Raw genomic sequence first — 25,198 nt, forward strand, 5'->3', positions numbered from 1 at the left:
GAAGTTTGGAATTTATTCTGAGTACTTATAGAAGACTCAGGGGAGTCATAAGAAGGGACGTGATTTGAATTAAATTAAATTTCAGGAAGTTCTTTCTGGCTGCTGTTAGCAGAATTGACTGTAGGGCAACAAGAATGGAAGCTGAGCGATTATGCTGCTTGGCCTGTGTTGGTCGCTGTGAAGGTGGTGAGAATTGGTTGGATTAAAGATATGTTTGAAGATAAAACCAACAAGATTTAATGATGGGTTGGACGTGAGGTGGAGGAAAGACAGCAGTTAAAGATGACCGTACATATCTGGCCTGAGCAACTGGTGAAACGGTGTTGCCTTTGCAGAGTAAGAAAGGTTCTAACGAGGAAAAGTTTGAATGTTGGTGGGGGAAGAAGGGAAACCAAGAGCTCTGCTTTGGACAAGTTAGGTTTGAGATAGTTATTTTACATTCAGTGAAGATGTCAATGCAGGGAGGGGTTGGAGCTGGATATGCCTTTGGATGTTATCAGTGCACGTGTAGTGTTTAAGGTCACTCAGGATGGCAAGTATAAAGAGAGGAGGGAAAACAAAGAGGATGGAAGGCTGAACTCCAGGGAACTTAAACATTTACATATCAGAAAGATATGGCGGCACCAACAAATAAGATTGACAGTGGATGACCGCTGATCTAGGTGGAAAAACCGGAGGAGTATAGTCATAGTGGCCAAAAGAAGAAACTATTGCAAGAAAGAAAGAGAGACCCTCGGTGTCAAAAGCTGCTAAGAGACTAAAATAACCAATTTCCATTAAATTTGGCAGTGAAGTGGTGAAAGTCTTCACCATGGTCTGATTTAGTTGGGTTGAGGATAAAATATTAGGTGAAGAAGTGGAAGCAGTGAGTCTAGAAATAAGATTTAAGGAATTCCCTTCTATTAATAATTTTTGAAAGTTTTTTAAAACCTTAAAATTTTATTTTATCCCAACATATATTTTTGCATTTGTTGAGAATGATTTTTCTCTTACAATCTGACGATGCTGATAAGCCTTTACTTATTGTATGATGTTGAAACATCCTTGCATGATGGGAAAACTCCATTTAATTATAATGTATCATTTATATAGATACATACAGATAAGTATGTTGAATTCATTTTCTTAGGAATTTCCTATCATGTTCATAAAAAAGATATGATTGTTTTATGATTTTCCTTTCCTTATGCTATCCTTCTCTAGCTTTAGTTTCAAAGTAACACTTGCTTCATAAAATAAATGGGGTAACTTTTCCATCTTTAAGCTATCTAACTTACATAATACTAGGATATCTGCTTAATTCTTATAAAACTTTCTGTGTCCAGGGTCTTTGGAGATTAGGAGGTTAGGAGGGTATAGAAAATATTTGACTTGCAGACCTCATTGTTTTAATGGTTACTGGTTTACTGTTATTTTGTTTTTTTGTTTTTTTTTCTAGAGTTAATTTTAGGAGGTCAGTCTTTTCTTATTTGCTCTCAGATCTTTTCTTTGCTTTCCTGCTGCAAACTACATTTCTGAGAGTTCCTATCCAATTAGCTAGTTTGGGTCAATATTAAGCATTGGCAGAAGACTGGTGGGTAGGAGGAAGGGAGAAGCCTACCCATTTTGCCTGTCTCCTCTTGGTCTCAAGTGGTGGCTGTCTCTTCTGGAGCTCAAGCTTCCATGGTCTGTTCCCTTTCAGCCCCTGCCACAAATCCAGCTCCCATCACTGACCTCATTCATACAGTGCATTAGTGCCAGTTTCCCCCTTGATCCCTCCAGCCCTAGTGGTGGTAACAGTTTCCTGATAGTACTAATCTTAGGGTTGTCTCACCACCTGATGTTTCACTTTGAAGTTCTCCTATTGTAACAAATCTCCTGTATTAAATTCTCTCATCAGACTACCTGGAGAGGCTTTGCTTTCATGACGTGGACCATGATTGACCTGGATAGTTTATATTTTTCTGAAAAATCGTGTACTTCATTTGGGTTTTCCAGATTATTGACATACATATGAAAAATCATTGGTTTAATATTTAAGATACTAAGAATCTCTACCCCATCCATAGTTATGTCCTCTTTTTCATTCCCAATATTGTTTATTTGTGCCCCCCTCTCCCCCGCCATCTCTCCCTATCTCTCTCTCATTCTGTCCCTCTGTCACGTGTGCACACATACACACTTACTCAAGTGTGTATTGCTAAAGAGCTAAAGTCTTGCTAAAGAGCAGACTGCCCCAGAAAATATATCCAAATGGAGGAGGGCACTATACTGTATATACTGAATTAATGTACAAAAATTATCACTGGAAAGATGAGAAATAAAATAACATTGGTTGTTTTTCAGAGGGAAATTGGATGGTTGTTTAAAAGACATGAAAAGAAAGCTTTTAATTAAAAACATAGCAGTTCATACATTTTGAATTTTGAACCATGTGAATGATCCCCCAATTCAAAGAATTAGATTTAAATAGTTTAAAAGAGCAGATTTTGGGTTTTCTTGCTTTCTCTTATTTCTTTATTTTCTATTTTGTTAATTTCAGCTTTATTATTATTATTTCCTACCTTTCACTCTATCCAGGTTTATGCTTGTTATTCTGGCTCAATTATTTTCAGTGTTCTTATCTTCTTAATAACTGAATTTAAGGCTAAATTTATCTTTAAGTACCATTTTAGCCTATCTCAGTTTTTGACAGGTGGCAATTTCATAGTGTTTATTTCTAAATATTTTATTATTTCCACTATGATTTCCTACATAATCATTGGATATTTAAATGTATCTTTAATATTCCAAACATATGTGCTTTTCAGATTTTCCTTTTCCTGTTTGTTTCTAATTTAAATGTACCATGACCAGAGACTGTGGTCTAGATGGCAACTTTACTTTAAAACTTATAACCTCAGGCAGCCCCAGTGGCTTAGCAGTTTAGCGCTGCCTTCAGCCCAGGGTGTGATCCTGGAGACCCGGGATCGAGTCCCACGTCAGGCTCCCAGCATGGAGCCTGCTTCTCTCTCTCTGTATCTCAAATAAATAAATAAATAAATAAATAAATAAATAAATAAATAAATAAACTTATAACTTCGCTTGTACAGTTCATTTTGTACAAGTTCCACCAGTGCTTGATTAAAGTGTACTTTCTATTACTTGGATGTGGGATGTGTGTGTGTGCACCCATATTAGCTCAAACTTGGTAACTCTATTGTTCAAAATTTTATTTCCTTGTAATTTTCTTCTGATTAATTAGTTTTGATATAAGTATGTTAGAATACACACCATATTTTGCAAAATTGCCTTTATAATTATCAGTCTTTCTTTGCTGATGTCAAGATTATGTTGTTATTTGCAGAGAAGTTGATGAAAATTATGTATTCTTGGTGGATTGGTACTTATGTAGTATATCATTTTTATCATTATTAATGCTTATATTCTAGTTTTTCTAATATTAAAAAAAATCTCTAACATCTGGTGTGTATGTGTGTATTTACCTGGCATATCTAGTTCTATTCTTTGTTTTCAAATTTTCAGAATCTTTTTAAGCTTTGTATTTTGAACCAAGCACAGAACTTAACTTTTTAAAAATACAATATGTTGAATGAAAGAAATAAAAAAAGTCTATTTTCAGATAACATGATTGTATAGCTAGAAAATCCAAAGGAATCTATTTACCACCACCACCACCAACAACAACAACAACAACAAAACCTCCTCATAAGTGAGTTCAGCAAGTAAAAGGACATAAGATCAACATGCCCATATCAATTGCATTTCTATATATTAACAGCAAACCAGTAGAAATTGAATTTTTTAAAAACAGAATACTATCTACAAATGTTCCAAAGAATATAAATATTTAAGTATAAATCCAATAAAAATGTATAGAATCTGTGTGATAAAAATACAAAAAGATGATCTGAATAAATGAAGAGATATACTGTGTTCATGGATTGAAAGGCTCAACACAATACAGATGTCAATTTTGCCAAGTTTAAAGTGATTCCTATAAGAATACCCGCAAAATTTTTTGTAGACATAATTAAGATTACCTAAAACTTCTGTGAAATAAAAAAGGAACTAGAATAGCTAAAACAATTCTGGGGAGTGGAAAAAAGAAGAAAGTAGGAGTAATTAGCTTACCCAATTTCAAGACTTATATGGCTACAGTAATCAAACCTGTATGTGATGAGTGGAGGGATAGACACGTAGATCCATGAGACAGAATAGAGAAACCTTAAAGAAATCCACAAAAATAGACTCAACTTATTGTTGAAAAAGGTGCAAAAACTTGAATCTATAAAGGGAGAAGCTGTTAATTTGGACTTCATCAAAATTAAAAACTTTTGCACTGGGAAGGGCTCTTAAGAGGATGAAAAGACAAATTCCAACCTGGAGAAAATATTTGCAAAACATATATCTGACAAATGACTTGTATCTAGAAAATATAAAGAATTCTAAGTAGAACAGTAAATAAACAAATAATAAAATTAGGAAATGGGCCAAAGACATGCCCACACACTTCACCAAACAGAACATATAGATGGCAAGTAAGCACATAAAATGATAGGCAACTTCATTATTCCTTAGGGAAATGTACATTAAAATGACAAGATATCACTACATACCTACCTGAATGGATTAAATTAAAAATAATGACAACATAAAATGCTGCAAGAATGCAGAGAAACTGGATCGCTCATACATTGCTTGTAGGAATGTTAAATAGTACATCCACTCAGGAAAATTGTTTGGCATTTAAAAAAATTGAACATGTACTTATCATATGATTTAGCGACTTGAATGAATGGAAACTTATGTTCATACAGAAACTTGTACATGAATGTTAATAGCAGTGTTATTCATAATTGCCCCAAATTGGAGACTATCCAATTGTCCTTCAAAGACTGAATGGATAAATTGTGGTATATCTATGCCAAGGAAGAATACTCACCAAGAAAAGGAAAGAAATTTTGACAAACATAATAACCTGGATGAAACCCAAGAGAATAACGATGGATAAGAAAAAAAATGTTCCATACTGAATGATTCCATTTATACAACACTGTTGAAACAACAAAATTAAAGAGATAGAGAAAAGATTAGTGGTTGCCAGGGGTTAGGGATGGGTGGGAGAGGAAGTGGGTGTGGCTTTAAAGGGGTAGCAGGAGGGAGCCCTAGATAATGAAACAGTTTTCCATGTTGATTGTGGTGGTAGCTGCAGCTCTCAATGTGCAGGCAATTTTTCCGGAAATCTTTTGCACTTTGTAATCAAAAAAGCAAAATAATGACAACCTGAAAACGGAGAATGTTGTTACTACTACAAAGTACATTTTCCACACAAGATGCAGAAATCTGTGTTCTTGGAGTTAATCATCACATGGAATCTAAGGTTCTCATCAATGAGAATTACATTTTAATTTCATATTCATACAGCACATGGACAATTAAAGTTATTCTTTCTAGCTCAGTGTGTTAAATACCGGATGCCATCTGCATTAATATATTAAAAAATTCATTCAACTTTGAAGAAGTACGTAGACATTTGGCCTTTTAACAACAAGATTTCATATACTGTTGTTTAGAAAATCATTCTGGAAAGCAATCCTATCTAAAAATTTAGGTGAAAGAAAGTTTAAAGACTGCTACAAGTTTTCCCTTTGACATAGTCTAGAGTACAATTAGGAAAAGCTCTATTCTAAAATAATTGCTCTCTAATTAAAGAAACAGTTGGAAAGGATTTCTTACTTTAAGTCCTTTCCTGAAATATAAGTTTTTATAAATATCCATCTGTCAGGTTTTAATTTCCCTTATCATTATGGTTATGTAAACACAAGTCTCAATTTTAAATATGGGTTTTTAAATTAGAAATGCAAGATACATCCCTTGAATGTTCTCAATGTATCATTGACTAAAATAATACTAATCTGTAGGAGGCAGATAGGAAACTTGGATAATAAGTTTTCTTGGCTAATTTTTAAAAATACAGTAGATTGGTAAGTTCCTTTGGTATGCAAATTTCATTTCACAATCATTTATTATGATTAGTGATATATTTGAATATGTCTTTACTACTGTCTTTTTGTTTCTTTTTACCATTCTTTTCCTTATCATAATTTTCCTTCTTTTCTTGCTTTCTGCTGAGTTGATAAATGCCTTTATTCCATTTTTAATTTTCTTTGCTGATCCTGAAGCTGTAAATTACCATTCTATCCTTGTAGTTACCCTTATATTTTTAACCTATGTAACTATAAGTTTTTATAGAAAGTTTTAAATTATTATTTATTACCATTCTCCTAAACACATTGAGAGTCTTAGCATGATTTAGACATAGAACTCTTGATATTATTATTATATAGAGTTTTAGTTTTTTCTTTTTTTAATCACAAAAGGTTTATTATTATAGTCAATGGTTAATTAAAACATACCCACTTATTTTCTCAACTTCTTTGCTTATTATTATTTCTTTCTCCAATGTCTCCCTAGCCTGCCTGATTCAAATCCTGATTCTTACTAGCTATAGGATTTTAATCTTTCTGTATCTCAGTTTCCTCATTGTGAAATGAGCTTTTAAAATATATATCTACCTCATAGGGTTATTGTGAGGATTAAAAGTAGCTGGTGTATGAAAAGTGTTAGCTATTGTTATAATATTATTATTAGGCTCATTTCTTTATTTTCAAGTTAATTCTGCAGTGGGTCTATGAGGCATAAACTTTCTATGAGTGAAGTATCTATTTTGTCATTCTTTTGCATGATAGATTAGGTCCAGTGTGAGAATTTAGCTAGATAGGAAATTATTTTCCTTTGATGATTTGAATCGTTATTTCATCTATCAATGCTGATAAGGAGATTGCTGCCTGCCTAATTATCCTTTTTTATAGGTAACATGTCTTTTTTCTCTGGTAGCTTTTAGGATTGTCCTATTTGCCCTTGATGTTTTACAGGTTCGCTACAATGTGAACCATTTATTTTTCTTTATGTTGCTTAGAATTTGTTGTGAACTTTTAGTTCAAGGATAGGTGTTCAATTGTGGAAAATTCTCAACCATTGCCTCTCCAAATATTGTTTCTCTGTCTTTCTCTTTCATCTGTTTTTTCCCTGGAACTCCTATAGATTTATTTTGGAGACTCTCCATCTATTATTCATGACTCAACTTCTCTTTCATAGTTTTTGTCTTCTTATGCTGCATTTGGTGTGAATTCCCCAGCACTATTTCCAATTCTATCCTTGGTTGACTTCAGTCTTGACTTTATCCCATCTATTAAGATTTTTAATTTTAAAGGATGTATATTTTTCTAAAATTTCTAATCAGTTCTTTTTCATATCTTCTTATACTTAAGGATGTTCATTTTTAATTGATTCCTATAGCTACTCAACTATGTAAGTATCCAGTCATGTGTGGAGGTAAGGAAAATTCAGGACTGTGGCCAGTTAAATATTCAAGAGGGTAATGTCTTACATTTATTCTACCTTATTTAGTTATAATTTTCATAAGTTGAGTGCCTATTTTATGTAAAAATAATTCATTTGCAGTGATGAAGATTTTTTAAAATGTCTTATCTTCTGTTTAGCACCCTACTTCATCAAGCTCAGGGAATCAACCATCTATCTGCATCAAATATAGTCACACTGCAACACACATTCCAAGAAAAATCACACTGAGGTAACAGACATGCAAAAATATAGTCACTTATTCCTTCTCAGGCAGTGCAACAGATCCAGGTTAATTTGCTTGGCTCATGGAGGACGGTAATTAAGAACTCAATGGAGATTACAGAGTCCAAGATAGCAGAAGAGTAGGAGCACTTAGTTTTGTCTGGTCCCAGGAATTTAGCCTAGATAGTTATCAAATCATTCTGAACACCTGCGAACTCAACCGGAGATCTAAGAAAAGAATAGCTGCCACTCTACAAATAGAAAAGCGATGACTTTCTGTAGGAATGATAAGACAGAAAAATTCACCTCAAAAAAGAGAACAAGAGGCAGTGCTTGTTGCCATTATATCCTAATCAGTATGGATATAAGTAAGATATCAGAACTAGAGTTCAGAATAACAATTATAAAGATACTAGCTGGGCTTGAAAAAAGCATAAAAGACACTAGAAAATCCCTTTCTGGAGAAATAAAAGAACTAAAGTCTAATCAAATAAAAATAAAAAAGACTATGAATAAGATGCAATAAAAATGGAGGCTCTAACTGCTGGATAAATGAAGCAGAAGAGAGAATTAGTGATATAGAAGACAAAATGATGGAGAATAAAGAAGCTGAGAAAAAGAGATAAACAACTAGATTATAGATATAAACTATAATCTAGATATAAACTAGATTATAAACTAGATTATGAGGGGAGAATTCAAGAAAGAAGTGTTATTATAAAGTGAAACAGTATTAGAATAGTTGAGATCCTAGAAGAAGAGGAAGAAGAGAGAGAAGGGCAGGAGGTACACTGCCCTCTACACTCTAGCAGAGAATTTCCCTAATCTGGGGAAGGAAGCAGGCAATGAAGTCCAAGAGGCACAGAATACACATTCTTCTCGAGTCCACATGGAACATTCTCTGGAATAGATCACATACTGGGTCCCAAATAAGGTCTCAACCAGTACCAAAAGATTGGGATCACTCCCTGCATATTTTTAGACCACAATGCTTTGAAGCTGGAATTCAATCATAAGAGGAAATTTGGAAGGAACTCAAACACTTGGAGGCTAAAGAGCATCCTACTAAAGAATGAATGGGTCAACCAGGAAATTAAAGAAGAATTAAAAAAATTTCATGGAAACAAATGAAAATGAAAATACAACTGTTCAAAACTTTTGGGATGCAGCAAAGGTGGTCCTAACAGGAACGTATACAAGCCTTTCTCAAGAAACAAGAAAGTTCTCAAATATACAACTTAACCTTACACCTAAAGGAGCTAGGGAAAGAACAGCAAATAAAGCCTAAATCCAGCAGGAGAAGAGAATTAATAAAGACTAAAGTAGAAACCAATGAAATAGAAACCCAAAGAACAGTAGAACAGATCAATGAAACTAGGAGCTGGTTCTTTGAAAGAATTAATAAGATTGATAAACCCCTGGCCAGACTTATCAAAACAAAAAGAGAGAGGACCCAAATAAATAAAATCATAAATGAAAGACAAGAGATCGCAACCGACACTGAAGAAACACAATTATAAGAACATATTATGAGCAACTATATGCAACAAATTAGATGATCTGGAAGAAACGGGTGCATTCCTAGAGACGTATAAACTACCAAAACTGAAACAGAAAACCTGAACAGACCCATAACCAGCAAGGAAATTGAAGAATTAATACTTATTCTTCTGAAGCTCTTTCAAAAAATAAAAGTGGAAGGAAAGCTTCCAAAACTAATTCTATGAGGTCAGCATTACCTTGATCCCAAAACTAAAGACCCCACCAAAGAGGAGAATTACAGACCAATATCCCTAATGAACATGGATGCAAAAATTCTCACCAAGATACTAGCCAATAGGATACAACAGTACATTAAAAGGATTATTCACCACGACCAAGTGGGATTTATTCCTGGGCTGCAAGGGTGGTTCAACATCTGCAACTCAATCAACATGATATACTACATGAATAAAAAGACAAGAATTATATGATCCTCCCAATAGATACAGAAAAAGCACTTGACAAAGTACAGCATCCTTTCTTTTTTTTTTAATTTTTATTTATTTATGATAGTCACAGAGAGAGAGAGAGGCAGAGACACAGGCAGAGGGAGAAGCAGGCTCCATGCACCGGGAGCCCGACGTGGGATTCGATCCCGGGTCTCCAGGATCGCGCCCTGGGCCAAAGGCAGGCGCTAAACCGCTGCGCCACCCAGGGCATCCTTTCTTGATTAAAATTTTTCACAGTGTAGGGATAGAGGGAACATATCTCAATATCATAAAAGCCATCTATAAAAAGCCCACAGCGAATATCATTGTCAATGGGGAAAAACAGCTTTTCCCCTAAGGTCAAGAACATGACAGGGGCATCCACGCTCAACCACTGTTGTTCAACGTAGTACTAGAAGTCGTAGCCTCAGCAGTCAGACAATAAAAAGAAATAAAAGGCATCTGAATTGGCAAAGAAGTAAAATCTCACTCTTCACAGATGACATGATACTCTTTGTGGAAAACTCAAAAGACTCCACCCCGAAATTGCTAGAACTCATACAGGAATTCGGCGATGTGGCAGGATATAAAATCAATACACAGAAATCAGTTGCATTTCTATACACAAAAATAGACTCAAAATGGATGAAAAACCTACATGTGAGACAGGAATCCATCAAAATCCTAGAGAAGAACACAGGCAGCAACCTCTGTGACCATGGCCACAGCAACTTTTGCATGATCTGTCTCCAAAGGCAAGGGAAACAAAGGCAAAAATTAACTTTTGAGACTTATCAAAATAAAAAGCTTTTAGACAGCAAAGAAAACAGTCGATAAAAGCAAAATACAGCCTACAGAATGGGAGAAGACACTTGCAATAATCTTTTCAGATAAAGGGCTGGTATCCAAAACCTATAAAAAACTTATCAAACTCAACACTCCCCCCCCAAAAAAAAAAATCCAATCAAGAAATGAGCAGAAGACATGAACAGACATTTCTCCAAAGACATACATATGGCCAACAGACACATGAAAAAATACTCAACATCACTCAGCATCAGGGAAATGCAAATCAAAACCACAATGAGATATCACCTCACACCTGTCAGAATGGCTAAAATTAATGTCAGGAAATGACAGATGTTGGCGAGGATGCAGAGAAAGAGGAACCCTCTCAACACTGTTGGTGAGAATGCACGCTGGTGCGGCCACTCTGGAAAATAGTACAGAGGTTCCTCAAGAAGTTGAAAATAGAGCTGCCCTACCAGCGACCAATTGTACTACAAGGGATTTACCCCAAAAATACAAATGTAGTGACCTGAAGGGGCACCTGCACCCCAATGTTTATAACAGCAATGTCCACAATAGCCAAATTATGGAAAGAGCCCAGTTGTCCATCGACAGATGAATGGATAAAGAAGATGTGGTACATGTATACAATAGAATACTACTCAGCCATGAAAAAAAATGGCTTGCCATTTGCAACAATGTGGATGGAACTAGAGGGTATTATGTAAAGTGAAATAAGTCAATCAGAGAAGGACAATTATCATATGGTCTCATTCATATGTGGTATTTAAGAAATAAAACAGGATTATAGGGGAAGAAGAAAAAATAAAACAAGATGGAATTAGAAAGGAAGAGAAACCATTAAGAGACTCTTAATCATAGGAAACAAAACAGCGTGTTGGGGAGGAAGGGGGTTGCAGGATTGGGTAACTGGGTAACAGAGTCATTAAGGAGGGCACATGATGTAATGAGCATGGGGTGTTATACAAGACTGACGAATCACCGACCTCTACCTCTGAAACTAATAATACACTGTATGTTAATTATTAGAATTTAAATTAAAAAATTTAAAAATAAATTTAAAAAATATATATACATATGAGATTACAGTAAAAAAATGGTAAGACTTTTATTTTTTAAAGATTTTATTTATTTATTCATGAGAGACACACAGAGAGAGGCAGAGACACAAGCAGAGGGAGAAGCAGGCTCCCTGTGGGGAGTCCCATGTGGGACTTGATCCTGGGACCCTGGTATCATACCCTGAGCCAAAGGCAGATGCGCTACCACTAAGCCACCAGGGTGCCCCAAGATAAGACTTTTAAATTAAGTAATGACATTAATAATCCTACTTTATGAAAATGGGTTATGTGATAGATGTTATATCAACTAAAAAATGTTTACATTTTTAAAGTAAATGAATTTGAGGGCTCTTTTATTTAAAAGTTTACTAGAGAAAATATGTCTATTTATTCAAAATTCTATGAATAAATGATTCATTGCAATATTAAAAAGAAACAGAAAAGAGCTCAATGGATTCAGAATACTACTGGCTTAGCCACAGCTCTAACAAGCTGTCTCCAACCTCCCTTCAGAAAACACCTCAGACTCATTCTTCTGTGCAAGGAGCCCGACTTGCAGAGTCCAAAGGAATGCTGGTAAGCATTTTCCTCACCAGGAGGATGTTAGCACCAGAACATTTACTCAGTGATCCCTTTCAATCTGCAAAATATATAGCCAATTGTCCTGGAGGAGCTCTTTTGTTTTCAAAGGGTGAAATGGTTTTAAGCTAGGACATTTTGTTAATTCTGTTTCATTGGGAGCTCAGACTCAATGTGTCCCTTTTATCTCAAAGGCTCCCAAAGTCCTCAAAAAGTTATGTGCCAGGCGATAACTTGTCATCTGAAGACCGGCCCCCTCTGAAGTGCGGGTCTGAATTGAGTCTCAAATCTAATATTGATTGTAACTCAAAAGCACCATGGGATTGGTTAGAGTCACTGCACAACCAACAAAGAAAGCCTTAGTTTCCAACTTTTTGTACACGGGATTAGGTCTATCAGCACTTGCACATTCAATAGGTTTTATTTTTTATTTATTTTTTCTTTTTTTTTCAATAGGTTTTAAATGCTCAATATTATTCACACATTTCTCAAGAAAATGTATGCAACTATTATATATCTTTATGCTTGAAAATGTATGAATTTTATTCCTGTAGCCCTTATTACTGTCTTATTGTCTGCGGATTACAACTTGAAATGCAAGAGCCCCTGTGCTCCTCTGTTCCTTAATAGGTCCCTGTGTCCTCACGTTCGGTTCCATGGACCACGGGGGGATAGATTTCTTGATTAGCTTTATTTATGGGCAAGTGTAGAATCTTAGAGTTGGAGATGATATAGACAATACATTTCTTTTTAAAAAAAAAAATTATTTATTTATTTATTTATTTATTTATTTATTTATTTATTTGAGGCAGCACGAGCAGCGGCAAAGGCAGAGGGAGAAGGGGAGAGATAATCCTCAAGCCGACTCCCCACTGAGTGTGGAGCCCAACTGGGGGCTTGATTGCAGGACACTGAGATAATGACCTGCGCTGAAATCCAGAGTCAGATATGCAACCAGCTAAGCCACCCAGGTGCCCCGGATAATTGTTTTCTGATACAGATAGGTAAACACCAAAATACCAATGAAGTCAAGATCAAACAGTTCATTAGTGTCAGGCCTAGGATTAGAATTTATGGTTTTAAGTTCCTGGTCTAATGTCCACGAAAGCAGAAGAGCCTGTAAATAAATATGAATATTTAGTCCATTCAGAAACCACCTGAGATATCCCTTATACTTTGTAATGAGTTTTTTAGTAGTATAAGAATTGTTACTTCTGACATGTTATAAGCAAAATCAACAATCTCATGGAACCATTATGAGGTACTTAAGAACTTGGTTTTGAGGGCTCTGCAAAGTAAAGGAAGATAGCCAAAGGAGCTCTCTGCAAATGGGCAGTTTTCCCAGATAACCCCAGAAGGAGAAAAGAATGAATGAATTAATGAATCAGAGTTCTTTTAATAGTCACATTATGATGTCTAACTGTGAGTGTAAGGCCCTATGACTTCATCACAAAATTTAGCATTCTGGTTGAAAATGTGGACTGAACGTGCACGCTTTTAAGACACTAAAATTTGAACAACATCTTGTCACTAACGAGAAACTGAGTCTAGTGGGAAAACTTAGGGAAACTTTAAATTCATCGTACATACAAAACCTTTTTAAAATCACAAGGATTTTACAGGTCCACTCTCACCATCACAGGTAGCATATTTCCGAATGCTTGGGGTGTATCGGGTAACCTCATTTTATCCCTCAAATAAACTAATTGTGCGGTAGATCTGATTATCAACATTGCCTCCATTTTATAGACAAACAGATTTAGACAAGTTATGTAACTTGCTGGGGATCATGTAACCAGGAGCAGCAGGGCTGGGATTTGTACCCAAGTCTGACTATACAGCTTAGCTCCAAGTCACTACGATATGTAAGCTCCACTTGATTCCAAATGGGGACGAAGGCTCATGAAAGGAGGTATTTCTATATGTCCAGTGCCCAGAACTGTGCCTGACACCTAATGGTGCTTGTAAATATTTGTTGAATACACACGTGAAGAAGTTTACAAGGGTAAAAAGGACTGTGTGCCTCTTCAAATGGGCTGGTGATGCTCCTACCAACTTAACCATGTATGTGTAACCCGAAAAAGGTTTTCAAGCAAGCCTTTGCTGTTACCTTGTTAGTTTCTACCAAATTGCTTCAAAGCTGCCACAGTGTGAACTGCAGGGGAGTCCCCTGAGCTTTTCACTGTGTGTTTACTCTCTGCTGTGCTGTTTCGCTGTGAACTGGTGACATACTATATGGTGGGAAACATTTTTTTTTTTTTTATCCTTGAAGAATACATTTAGGGGATAGTCTTTTTCATCCTTGCTTGCTTCTTCAGTGTCTCTTAATGCATTTGCAGGAAGTATGTTCTGAAGGGGAGACCCTGGCAGTTGAGTGTGGTCTCTGGAGCCTGGCCTGGGCCAGAATCCAGGTTCCACACCTTATCAGCACGTGACTTTAGTAAAGTCATTCCTGCCTCACTTTCTCATTCAGAAAATGCTCTGAGCCCCCGAGGACTGTTGTGAGAACTAAAGGAGTTAATTTATGTAAGAAGCATGGCATAGCGCCCGATATATAGTATGTGACCAATAACTGTTAACCGTAACCACATCGAAAGTATTTTGTTTCGTTCAATGTATAGAAAGAAATTTAATTAATCAGCAAACAGGTATTGAGTCGCCCTTGCATGCCGGCCTCTGCTCCATGTGCAGAGGATACCAAAGTAAGGCAGCCGTCTGCTTTCATGGGCTTCATGTTCTAGGAGGAGTCTCAGAGGATAAAATAAGATGCACTGTACATTGGCTGGTGAAACATGCCTCAAAGAAGAGTAAGAGGACGTAGGGAGGTGGAGAAGATTATTTCATACGAGGCGGCAGAGAAGGTCTGAGGGACATACTGGATAGCTAGGAAGAGTATTTCAACAGAGTGAAGTCCTGAAGAAGAAGAAGGAAGAAAGAAAGAAAAAGAAAGAGAAAAAATAGGCAAGGAGGCAAGGAAGCAGTGACCTGGGGGTGGCCGATGACAGAGCCAGTAAGGCAGCAGGGGCAGCCAGGTCGTGCAGAGGCCCCGAGGAGGACAGCAGACTTTACCCTGAATCAGATGGGAACCGTTAGTGGGTTTTGAGCAGAGGCTGGACGTGATCTGACCTGTTGGGAAGGGGCACCATCGTGGCTTCTGTGCAGACAGTCGACTTTAAAGAGGCAGGGCCGGAAGCAGGAAGACCGGGAAGGATGCAACGGCATTGGGCCAGATGAGAGATGATGGAAGTTTAGGCCACGATGGTATAGGAGGCACGATAAGCAGCAGTCAGGTTCAGGTTCTGGGTGTGTTGGAAAGGCAGCGCTGACATGGTTTACCTTGAATGGACCTTCAGTGTGAAAGAAAGGAGAGTCAAGGATGACCCCAAGGTTCTTCTTCTTGACGTACTAGTAAACTCATTTAACCATTTTTTTCTTTTACAGGGAAAGGAAGAATGTATTTGTCAGGGAACTCCAGAGAAACAGAATCAATAGGATGTATATAAACATAGAGAAAGAAATCTGTTATGAGGAGTTGGCTCACATGATTATGAGGCTGATAAGCCTCAGGATCCGCAGGGCAAATTGGCCAACTGTGGGCTCAGAAGAGCTGATGATGTAGTTTCAGTCCCAAGGCCAGCAGCTCAGGACCCGGGAAGGGCTAATGTATTTCAATTCAAATGTGAAGGCAGGGAAAGAAATCCAATGTTCTGGCATGAAGGCAGGAGGGATTCTCTCTTACTTATAGGGGGCCCAGCCTTTTTGTCCTATTCGGGTCTTTAGCTGATTGGATGAGGTCCACCCACCTTGAGGACCATAATCTGCTTTTCTGTCTATTGATTTAAATGTTAATGGCATCCAGATGGATGCACCTGGGTGGCTCAGTGGGTTAAGCCTCTACCTTCAGCTCAGGTCATGATCGCAGGGTCCTGGGACAGAGTCCTGCATTGTGCTCCCTGCTTAGTGGGGAATCTACTTCTCCCCCTCCCTCTGCCCCTCAACCCCTGCCCCTGTGCATGCTCTCTTCTCTCTCAAATAAATAAAATCATTTTAAAATGTTAATTGTATCCAAAAACACTCTCAAAGAAACACTTCGAGTGATATTTAGTCAAATATCCAGACACCCCATGGCCCAGTCAAGTTGACATACAAAATTAACCACTCTAGAGGAGGAGCAGATTTGTAGAGGAGAACAGGAGTTTTGCTTTGAACGTGGTAAGTTAGAAATAGTCAGTGGGCTAACTCTGGGAAACGAACTAGGGGTGGTAGAAGGGGAGGAGGGCGGGGGGTGGGAGTGAATGGGTGACGGGCACTGGGTGTTATTCTGTATGTTAGTAAATTGAACACCAATAAAAAAAAAAATAAAAAAATTAAAAAAAAAAAAAAAAAAAAAAGAAATAGTCAGTGGACCTCAAAAAGAGAGATATGGGTCAACAATTGGGTATAGAGACCAGTGTCCTTGAGATACTGTATTTTTCTTTTCCCTTGTACATCCCATACATAATCCTGATATGAAATTTCTTGTGTTAACATCGACTTTGACTCTGTCCTAGTTATTAAGATTAAACTGCTAATTTACTGACCCAGCTATACGAGAAAACTTATTCCTTAACATATAATGGCTTCTTAGTTTTTTGAAACTTCACCTTTCCTGGTTCATCCTTCTGGATGCTCTCTTCTCATCTGTCCACCTGGAAAATACCTTTTTGAAGATTCATGAGATGGTATAACCTTCTCCCTGAATCTTCCTGAATTGTTTAGGCAAAGTTCAAACAATAGATGCTCCCATTCACACTTCTCTTCAGATTCTCCCTCCTTTCCTTTCTTCCTTTCTCAATTTTTCTTTTTTGTAGAAAATAGAAAGTTTTCTTTTTCTCTCTCTAGTATATACATTTACAATTAAAGCAATAAAGAAAATAAATGATGGGAAAAAAGCATGTAAAATCCCGGGGTAATAATGTTTAGGTTTCAGAGTTTGCTAGATTTGCTTACCCCAAATTACATACTTTTTAAAAATAAGAATGTTTTTGTAACTTGTTTCATAACCTGCTTTTTATAATCAACAATATGTCATGACCATCTTTTAATGTCAATCAATTAGCTACGTATGACTCATTTTAACAGTTGCTTATTTGAGTGTATGGATATAATATACTTAATTTATCGCATCTCCCAATGAGAGTTTCAGTTGTTTTCACTTATTTTTATCTAGAATAAATAATGCAATGATTCATATGTAGCTTTACATGAGCCTTTTTCATGATTGCATATATCTCATTATTTGGATATAATATTATTTATTCAACCGGCCCTAACTGATGGATGTGTCGATCACACCACACAGACACACACACACAGTTGAGAGAATGGAAGGAAGGAGGGAAGGAAAGAAGGAAAATGTAGGAGAAGGGAGAATTATTGGCTCACATAATTGGAAGTTCCAGGGTATCCTGGCTCTAGACCCAACTGGATCCAGGACAGAAATGGTGCCATGAGAACTATGTCCATTTCTTGGCTCTGCTTTCTTCTCAGTTGGCTTTATTTTCAGACTGTGTCCCTATTATATCAAAGCTGGCCCCAGGCAGCTCCAAGTTTATATTGTCCTTGACTTCCAAGATCTCTGAAGGAGAAACTGTTCCTTTTCTGGTAATTCCAGCAAAATTCCCAGAGAAAGCTTTAACTGGACCAGCCTTGGTCACATGACCATCTTTGAATCACTGTTATCAAGAGGAAGGTGACCTGGGTGACCAACCTGCCCCTGGAGCCAGGAGAAGAGTTTGGTCTCCCCTTCCCTCTGCAAACTTCATGGGCTGAGAATGTAGGTAGGAGGGTTTGGAAGAGGTATAGGTGTTCTGTTACCAGATGACACAGGTATGGTAATCGAGAAGGCCAAAACAACAATGCAATACTTCGGGTGGATTAACAGAGTTAAAAAAAAAATAGTGCTTTTTGTGGAGAAAAAAAGTTTTTAATGACTATAAGTCTATATAACATCAACCTGCAAAATGTCCATGGTTGGAACTTTATTTTAACCAACAGATGCCACACTGTTTCTATTTTAAGGTTGGGTAGACTCCTGCCCCTTGCCAATCAGCCTTGTCTTCTTGTCTTTTTGCAACATCTGTCAGTTACTCATCCATGGATGGTGAGCGGAATTGGATCAGTGAACTTCCACTGTCCCCGGCAGACATTACTTCATCCAGGTCTGTTCCTTATGGCAGCTGAGGTATTACAGACTTTTTTTTTTTTACTTATCCCATGCTGAAGATTTTCTTTAACAGAGAGTTGGCAGGAGGGGACACAGAGGCAATGAAGGGCATTGTAGCCAAAGCTGAGATCTTTGTTTTGAATCTCATGGGAGATTATTAGGTAACTAATACACTGATCCCCAAGTTGTCACATTTTGCATTTGATTATTTTCTGGTCTCACCAAAGGCCTGCATATAATCTGAGGCAAGACTATTCCAAAGCATATGAATGACCTGGGTAGGTTAATCATTTGGAGCCTTTGAAATCACTTTATTTGGCATTTAGGAGAAACAGAGTTAGCAGAAAAGCTTCCATCACCAGTAGCTGTCTCCCCTCCACTGTCCAAAACTTGCATGACGCCCCACTCAGTAGGACAAAAACCTGGTGACACCAAGACACACCCTTGTTAGCACGCAGATTATCAACTGTCTACCTTTGCATGACTCTGGGGTCTCGTAAACTCCACCCCACCACTATTCCAGGCCGATAATCCTAGTGTTCCTTCTGAGCATGCATAACACTACCCAGTTGGAGTTCTAGAAAAACAGTTTTCTCCATCTCGTTGCAAACTTAGTTGGGGCCGTTCTTAAACCTGCCCGGCTGGGAGGAATGTATAGAAATTTGATGAAGCTGACATTTAGCAAGTGGATCATTAAACTTTGGAGCCAAAGTTAACTGATTCTGAGCCAACGTGACCTGGGGTTTAGTGACACTGAGAAGAGAATGAAATGATAGTATGTATGGATTAGAGGGTGTGGGTTGGCTGGGGGAGGGAGGGAGAGTTTGCCAGCAAAAATAAGATGAAACACAGAACTATTTTCAAATTCTTTTTAGCTGTGGAACCCTTTATTCAAAGGAAATTTTACTCCAAGTTGGAAAGGAAGGCAGTTGGGTTAAAGAGTGGCCAAGACCCAATCATTCCTCCCCCAACCATACAGCAGCAGCCCCTGAGGCCCTCTGGGGAATTCTCAGGGCTCAACATGGCTTAAAAACTGCTGACCTGAACTGTCTACTAGAGTAACAGTGAAGAATGTAGTTTGCTCAGAGACAAACTGATGCTGCCTAGGCTCTGTTCCAATGTTAAAAAGGGAGCACGGCTGAGGAACAGACAAGATGAAGCCATTAAACAGGTAGCTTTGTGCAATTTTCCATCAGACAATGAAAGTGAGGCTTTGTGTTCTTCAACTCTTCTACCTTATTGTCGCCTACCATTTGGATGGCATGGAGAGGATGGGAAACTTCTCCTTAATACCAGGTGTAACTCCAACTAAGCCTAGGTTAACAGTTTTTTCCAGTCCCCTTCTCACTAGTTTTGTTTTAACTGTGACAAATCTTTTCCTAACCCTCCCTCAAGCTCCGGTCAATCAAGAGCTGACGATACTCCTCTCATGTCAGCCTGTTGTGTGATTTACATTTCCTGTAGCTCCCTTGGAGAGGAAAACGTTTCTGTTCAAATATGCATCCCTTGCACCTATCACAGGACTTGCCAATAGTCAATAAATATTTGCTGAATGGATGACAAGAGTAGAGACAGGGCTACAAGCCCCATAGAACAGCAAGAAAACGACTCAAGGGGCTTCTGGACAGGGGCGTAAGACAGGGGCTTGAGGGCTGATTTGAATACAAGTTATATAAACTCTTTAAGACTTCATTTTCTCAATCATAAAATTGGAGTCTTCACCATAATATGGTGAAGTTACATTGTACTCAGGCACGAGGTACAATTATCTTAAGACATTATCCATGAAGTAAAATAAGTATACATGATTTGGTACAGCCCTCTACTGACTCTCAGCTACTCTAAAATAGTTCCCTTCACTGTTTCTTTTTTTAGTGCAGATGAAGTAGCTGTCACACATACACACACACACACACACACACACACACACACACAATGAGAGCATATAGTTGAATTCCTGTTAAAGGCACATTTTGGCCAACTCTGGTTTACATACCTTCTAGAGTTGCTGAGATTAGGCTGGTGAACGTATGAAAAAAGCCTGGCCTAGTCCCTGACACACAGCCATGGGTGTAGGATTAATGTGAGCCCTTTCCCCTGGCACCCTGACAGCAGGGTGCAGTGAGAGGATCTGTGAGAGGCTGGATCGACTCTCATCTGCCTTCCGCCCCTGAGCTTCTTCAAGCCGATTTATAAACTACCTCAAACCCCAAAGAAACAGCATCTTGAAAAATAGATCACATCATACTTTGATTTTCTTATATTGCATCCAAATGGTTCTTACAAAACGGCAGCACAGTATTTCTCTCCTCTGGGACAATAATTCAGGACTGGTCACGACTCCCTTTCCAATTTTGTAACTTTGGTGAATTGTGAATTGTTTGCTCTTTCCCAAACACTCACTCCTCAAACACTGCTACGGAGCTCTGTCCTAGCCAGGCTCTGGGCTAGGGCCAAAGACCAACAGAACACAAGTGAGAGGTAAACAAGTAAAGGGACAGTTATTAGTACAATGTGCTCAGGTAAGTGCCAAGATGGGGCAACGGTCACAATTTGCAGAACACCGAGGGACTGGCTAACCTAGAACGGGGGCTGAGGAAGCAAGGGGGAAAGACAGCTTTCTGGAAGAAAGGCTCCTGAGCTGAGTCCCTCCTCAACTACAACAACATGCCTCTGCTAAAGTGAGATCTAGGTAAAACACAGTAATTTTAGTCTCATAGAAAGGACCTTAGGAACCTATTTCCATGTCATGCTCCTTCAATAACCTGTGCTCTGGGGTCAGAAGGTCTGGGTTTGAATTCAGACTCTGCTACCTTTAATCTGTGGGGATTAGTTTGGGGAAAGTTAAGTTCTCTGTGCTTCAGTTTCTTCACTAATGAAGTGGGGAAAATAATCGAACCTGAAAGAGAGCCGGGTTTCTTTTCCTTTTTCTTAAAGATTTTATTCATTTATTTGACAGAGAGAGAGAGAGCAGATGTGGGGAGTGGCAGGCAGAGGGGAGAGAGAAGGAGGCTCCCCACTGAGCAGAGAGCCTGGCATGGGGCTTGATCCCAGTATCCTGGGATCATGATCTGAGCCAAAGGCAGGTACCTAACCGACTGAGCCACCCATGGGCTCCAAGAGCCAGTTTTCAATAAATGCTGACCATTAAAATTATATCCTATGCTCTTGCTGATCACCAACAAATGCTTACAAGAAAGTACAATTATTCAGCTCTTTATTTGTTAAATAATTGTTTCTAAAGTTAATAGCTTTTCTGCTGATAAGCCTTCAATAAATAAAAGATTTTTATCAACATTTCCCCTAATTTCAAAAGTCTTCAATATCTTACATGGAAGCCAGACCTTGTTCAAGATGGATGCCTTATATAAAATTATTTAGCACTGAGAGTAGAGGTAGATGTGCAACGCAATGAAAGGGTCTTAAAAATTTTGTCTGCTTGTCTGAACAAGCAGATGTGGACTGATGGTTTTTTTTTTCTTATTCCTGATATTAACATGAATGTCTGTCTTTAATAGGTATAAAATCTGACCTAAGTTAATAATTATAAATGTAGGACTTTTTTAAAAAAAGATTTTATTTATTTATTCATGAGAGACACAGAGAGAGAGGGAGAGGCAGAGACACAGACAGAGAAGGACTTTATTCAAGAATACTTTGTGAACTAGTAATTCTCTAGTAGAGACAAGCTAATCATGGCAGTGGTTCTCAAGAAGAGGAAGGGTAGAAAAGGTGTGCAGAGGTAGTTAAGTCTATTATGTGGTTGATTACTCCCAGAGGCATGTTCTCTCTCCTAATAACCATAAAACTATTATATACATATATATATTAAAATACATGAATAAGAAAATAAACCCTATTAATTCATATTCCTCTCAAAAGTTGTGACATGGTCTAGAGATTAGTAAACACTTTCTTTCTTAATACAAAGTGAGAATGAATAATGTACAAGGTCTTGCTAGAAATATCTAAATACCTAAGGAAACGTACTTTGACACACCCCTAGCCCATGGGGTATGTCTCCTATATACAATTGGTTTAGTAGGTAGAAGGAGCTTATTAAAATAACTCCAAGAGGCCAGTAATTGTTGGACTAGACAAAGCACGTGCTTCAAAAGTAATGAAACTCTATATCTTTTAAGCTATTACATAATTAAGATTTTCAGTTAAATACAGCTGACCTTTCCCCCTAATAAGGAGGTTTATTATATGGAGATAGATATTTTTTTTTTTTGGAGATAGATATTAATATAGCACACTTGAAGTGCTAATGCTGAGAAAGGCTGGTCAAATCCACCCTCCTGGGATTTGTGCCTTTGTCTTGCTACTTCCTGACTGCTCCAAGGTCAGAGCGCAACACAGGGGGTAACACTGGGGAAAGGCCTTGAGCCCTGGGTGCTAGGGATGGGGCAGAGCAGATGGTAAAGGGAGTGCATCTTTGTCAGAGGCTGCCTGCCCAGGCAATCTTTGTGAACTTAAGTGGATTTGGAACTGTCTTCGATTTTTGCTCTCTCCTACTCGGAGCTTTCTCCAATATGTTTCATTTTGTGGCCTATAACAGGATTTGGGCATTACTAGGTTAAACACAGCTGAACATGTTTTGCTGCAAGATTTCTTGCGGCCTTCAGTGTGGTCATGAATCTTCGACAGAGACAGTACCATCTCCTAAACTTACTCGGCTCAGGAGCCTTTCTGGTGAAACATTTTATAGAACCAGTTTCTTCAGAAACACAGAAAATGCTATATGAACACATCTGTTGCATTGCCAAAGTAAAAAGCGTGAATCAGCTTTAATCCTTTCAATGGGAGCATTGTTGCAGGGATATCATCTACACTTCTGGATGGCCTTGCACAACCTGGATCCCGCTGCCCTCCCCAGCCTCAGCCTTGTTTCTCAGCACATCCTCCCACCCCCACACTCCTGTGAATGAACCACTGGAGGATTTGCTGGAACAGCCTTGCTCTAGCTGTCTCCTAGCTCCTCACTGCATACTGCACCCACCAACCTTTGCGCGGCTTTCTCCTGCCGGGTGTTTGGAGTGAGTTCTGGGGAAGCCTTTTTAGAGCCCCATGTATGCACTTGAAGTCTCCTTGATGTGTTCTCATACCCGCTTCATATTAGTTCTACCACTGCATCTACTGCTCTGAGTCTAGTTGGTCATCACTGAGGTTGGGGTTGGGCTCTCGAGTGCTGTGCTGTATTAACAGCGCTTAACACAGGCTCTTGGCACACAGAAGGCCAAAGCTGTATTTGTGAAATTGTGAAATATGATAGCTCTTGCTAGATGGTTGATGGCACACTCACTGCTGCTAGTAACTCAGGACCACCAGGGCCCACTCCGTGGGTAAAGGTTTGCTTACCTTTAGATGCGCAGCAGAGTACTCTTATGGTGTAGTGATAAAGAGTCCTATGATCCACATAAATGGGGAAGCAGAAGTGGCACCTAAGCTGGAGTTTCTACCCAATGACCTCTTTTTTGACACAGGAACACTGGGTCCTATCAGATGGACACAGAAGGATGATGCATCGTTGGCCTAAAGAAAAGGGAATCTGGTTCAACTCCTTAGAACTGCCAACTTTGGCTCAGAGCCAGAGCCTCAGGACAACTTGGTACAGGTACTTATTCATTACGTTCTTTTTTTTTTTTTTTGGCCTTCGAAGAGATATCATCAAAGTCTGGGGAGGCAGCCACATAATTTCTTTCTTTCTCATTACTGCTATGGCATCTCAGATTTCTTTGCTATTCTAGACCAACAGCACTGATGATGTGTCCATAGCTCCCATCTAGAAGTTTTTCTACATAGCAGGCTGAAAGAAAAGATAAAGGTGGTTCTGCTATCGGAGAGTATGGTAGGGAAAAGGAGCTAATATGGCTTCCCCAGGACTTGGACTTCTCTAGGACTTTCATGGAGTTCTTTGGGATGGTGACCAACAAGGCTGGCAGCCTCGTGGGAGTATATCACGAGAGTCTAGAAGTAGCCAGTATGAAAGCTTCTGTCTCTTCTAAGGTCACTGGAGCAGATTAAGATCTCTAATTCAGCATGACTTGACTCTGTTGCTCAAGATGCAAGTCTCATTCACTTCCTGCTTCTTTCTTCTAATCAGCCAGCACAATTAGGATGGGGTTTCTGACCTCAAATATGTCACAGTTCCACTGCACAGGTCAGTTTTCTTAAAGACTCTTCCCCTGTTTCCCAGTACACAACTTGACAGTCCTTTCTGTCCCTACATTTTGGTCTTGGCGCTTGTGGCTGCCATTCCCACCATCCTGATGAGATGAAAGGCGGGTGCCTCTGTGTGTGTGTGTGCACACGCACGTGAACATACACCCATGAGGAGTCGGCCTTTCTTTTTTGTATGGTCCACTCATGCACCAAAGTAGCAAACTATGCTGTAGTTGTGCAAGAATAGCTCCATTTGTCATTGGGGAACTCTAGGGTAAAGCCACAAAATGTGCTCCTCCACCTGTTGGCCCTCAAAGGGAAGGATGCAAATTCTTGTGTATTTTTGGTTTCCCTTCATGATAGGAGAGGTAAAGAGCCGGACAGGAATGCATTTTGCTGCTATGTTGTCCTCTTTTTTTTTTTTTTTTTTTCAGAATTGCCAAATTCTCAATAAAAAATTAAATTCTGAGCCACAGGAAAGAGCTAGCTTTAGAACTCAGGTTTCAAAACTGAAGACCCAGTACTCAAGACCCTGTAAATCAAACTATAGTCTTTTATGGTTGATGCACATGCTTGGAGGGAGAAGGAATAAGAATTAAAGCATAGTGAAGAGAGATTAGCGTGAATGCAGAGTCATAGCTTCCTCTCTGCAGTGAAGCCATGTGTTTCCTGAATTAATAGAGATATTATTTAGTTAACATGTGAAGAAGACAAAGACTACTTTGTGATGTCTTTTTCTTACAATTTTCTGTGTTTTTAGAATCTGAATTGATTTCTCG

The 25,198-nt window shown here is 38.5% G+C and overlaps 1 protein-coding gene across 29 annotated transcripts in view; it reads left to right on the top strand.

The window, feature by feature from the left end:
• MAML3 (mastermind like transcriptional coactivator 3) overlaps positions 1-25,198 on the top strand; it is a 599,968-nt gene that overhangs the window by 166,451 nt on the left and 408,319 nt on the right. For 22 of the 29 annotated variants that reach the window (XM_049097303.1, XM_049097301.1, XM_049097306.1 and 19 more), the window contains 3 exons: positions 11,984-12,046; positions 18,175-18,272; positions 23,741-23,871. The gene's annotated coding sequence lies outside the window, so the exon portion shown is untranslated. Of the gene's footprint in view, positions 1-11,983; positions 12,047-18,109; positions 18,273-23,740; positions 23,872-25,198 lie in introns of all 29 variants that reach the window. The other 7 variants (XM_049097314.1, XM_049097296.1, XM_049097315.1 and 4 more) reach the window with 5 other exon arrangements.

This window comes from Canis lupus, chromosome 19 (assembly GCF_003254725.2).
Source record: "Canis lupus dingo isolate Sandy chromosome 19, ASM325472v2, whole genome shotgun sequence".
NCBI classification, from domain to species: domain Eukaryota; kingdom Metazoa; phylum Chordata; class Mammalia; order Carnivora; family Canidae; genus Canis; species Canis lupus.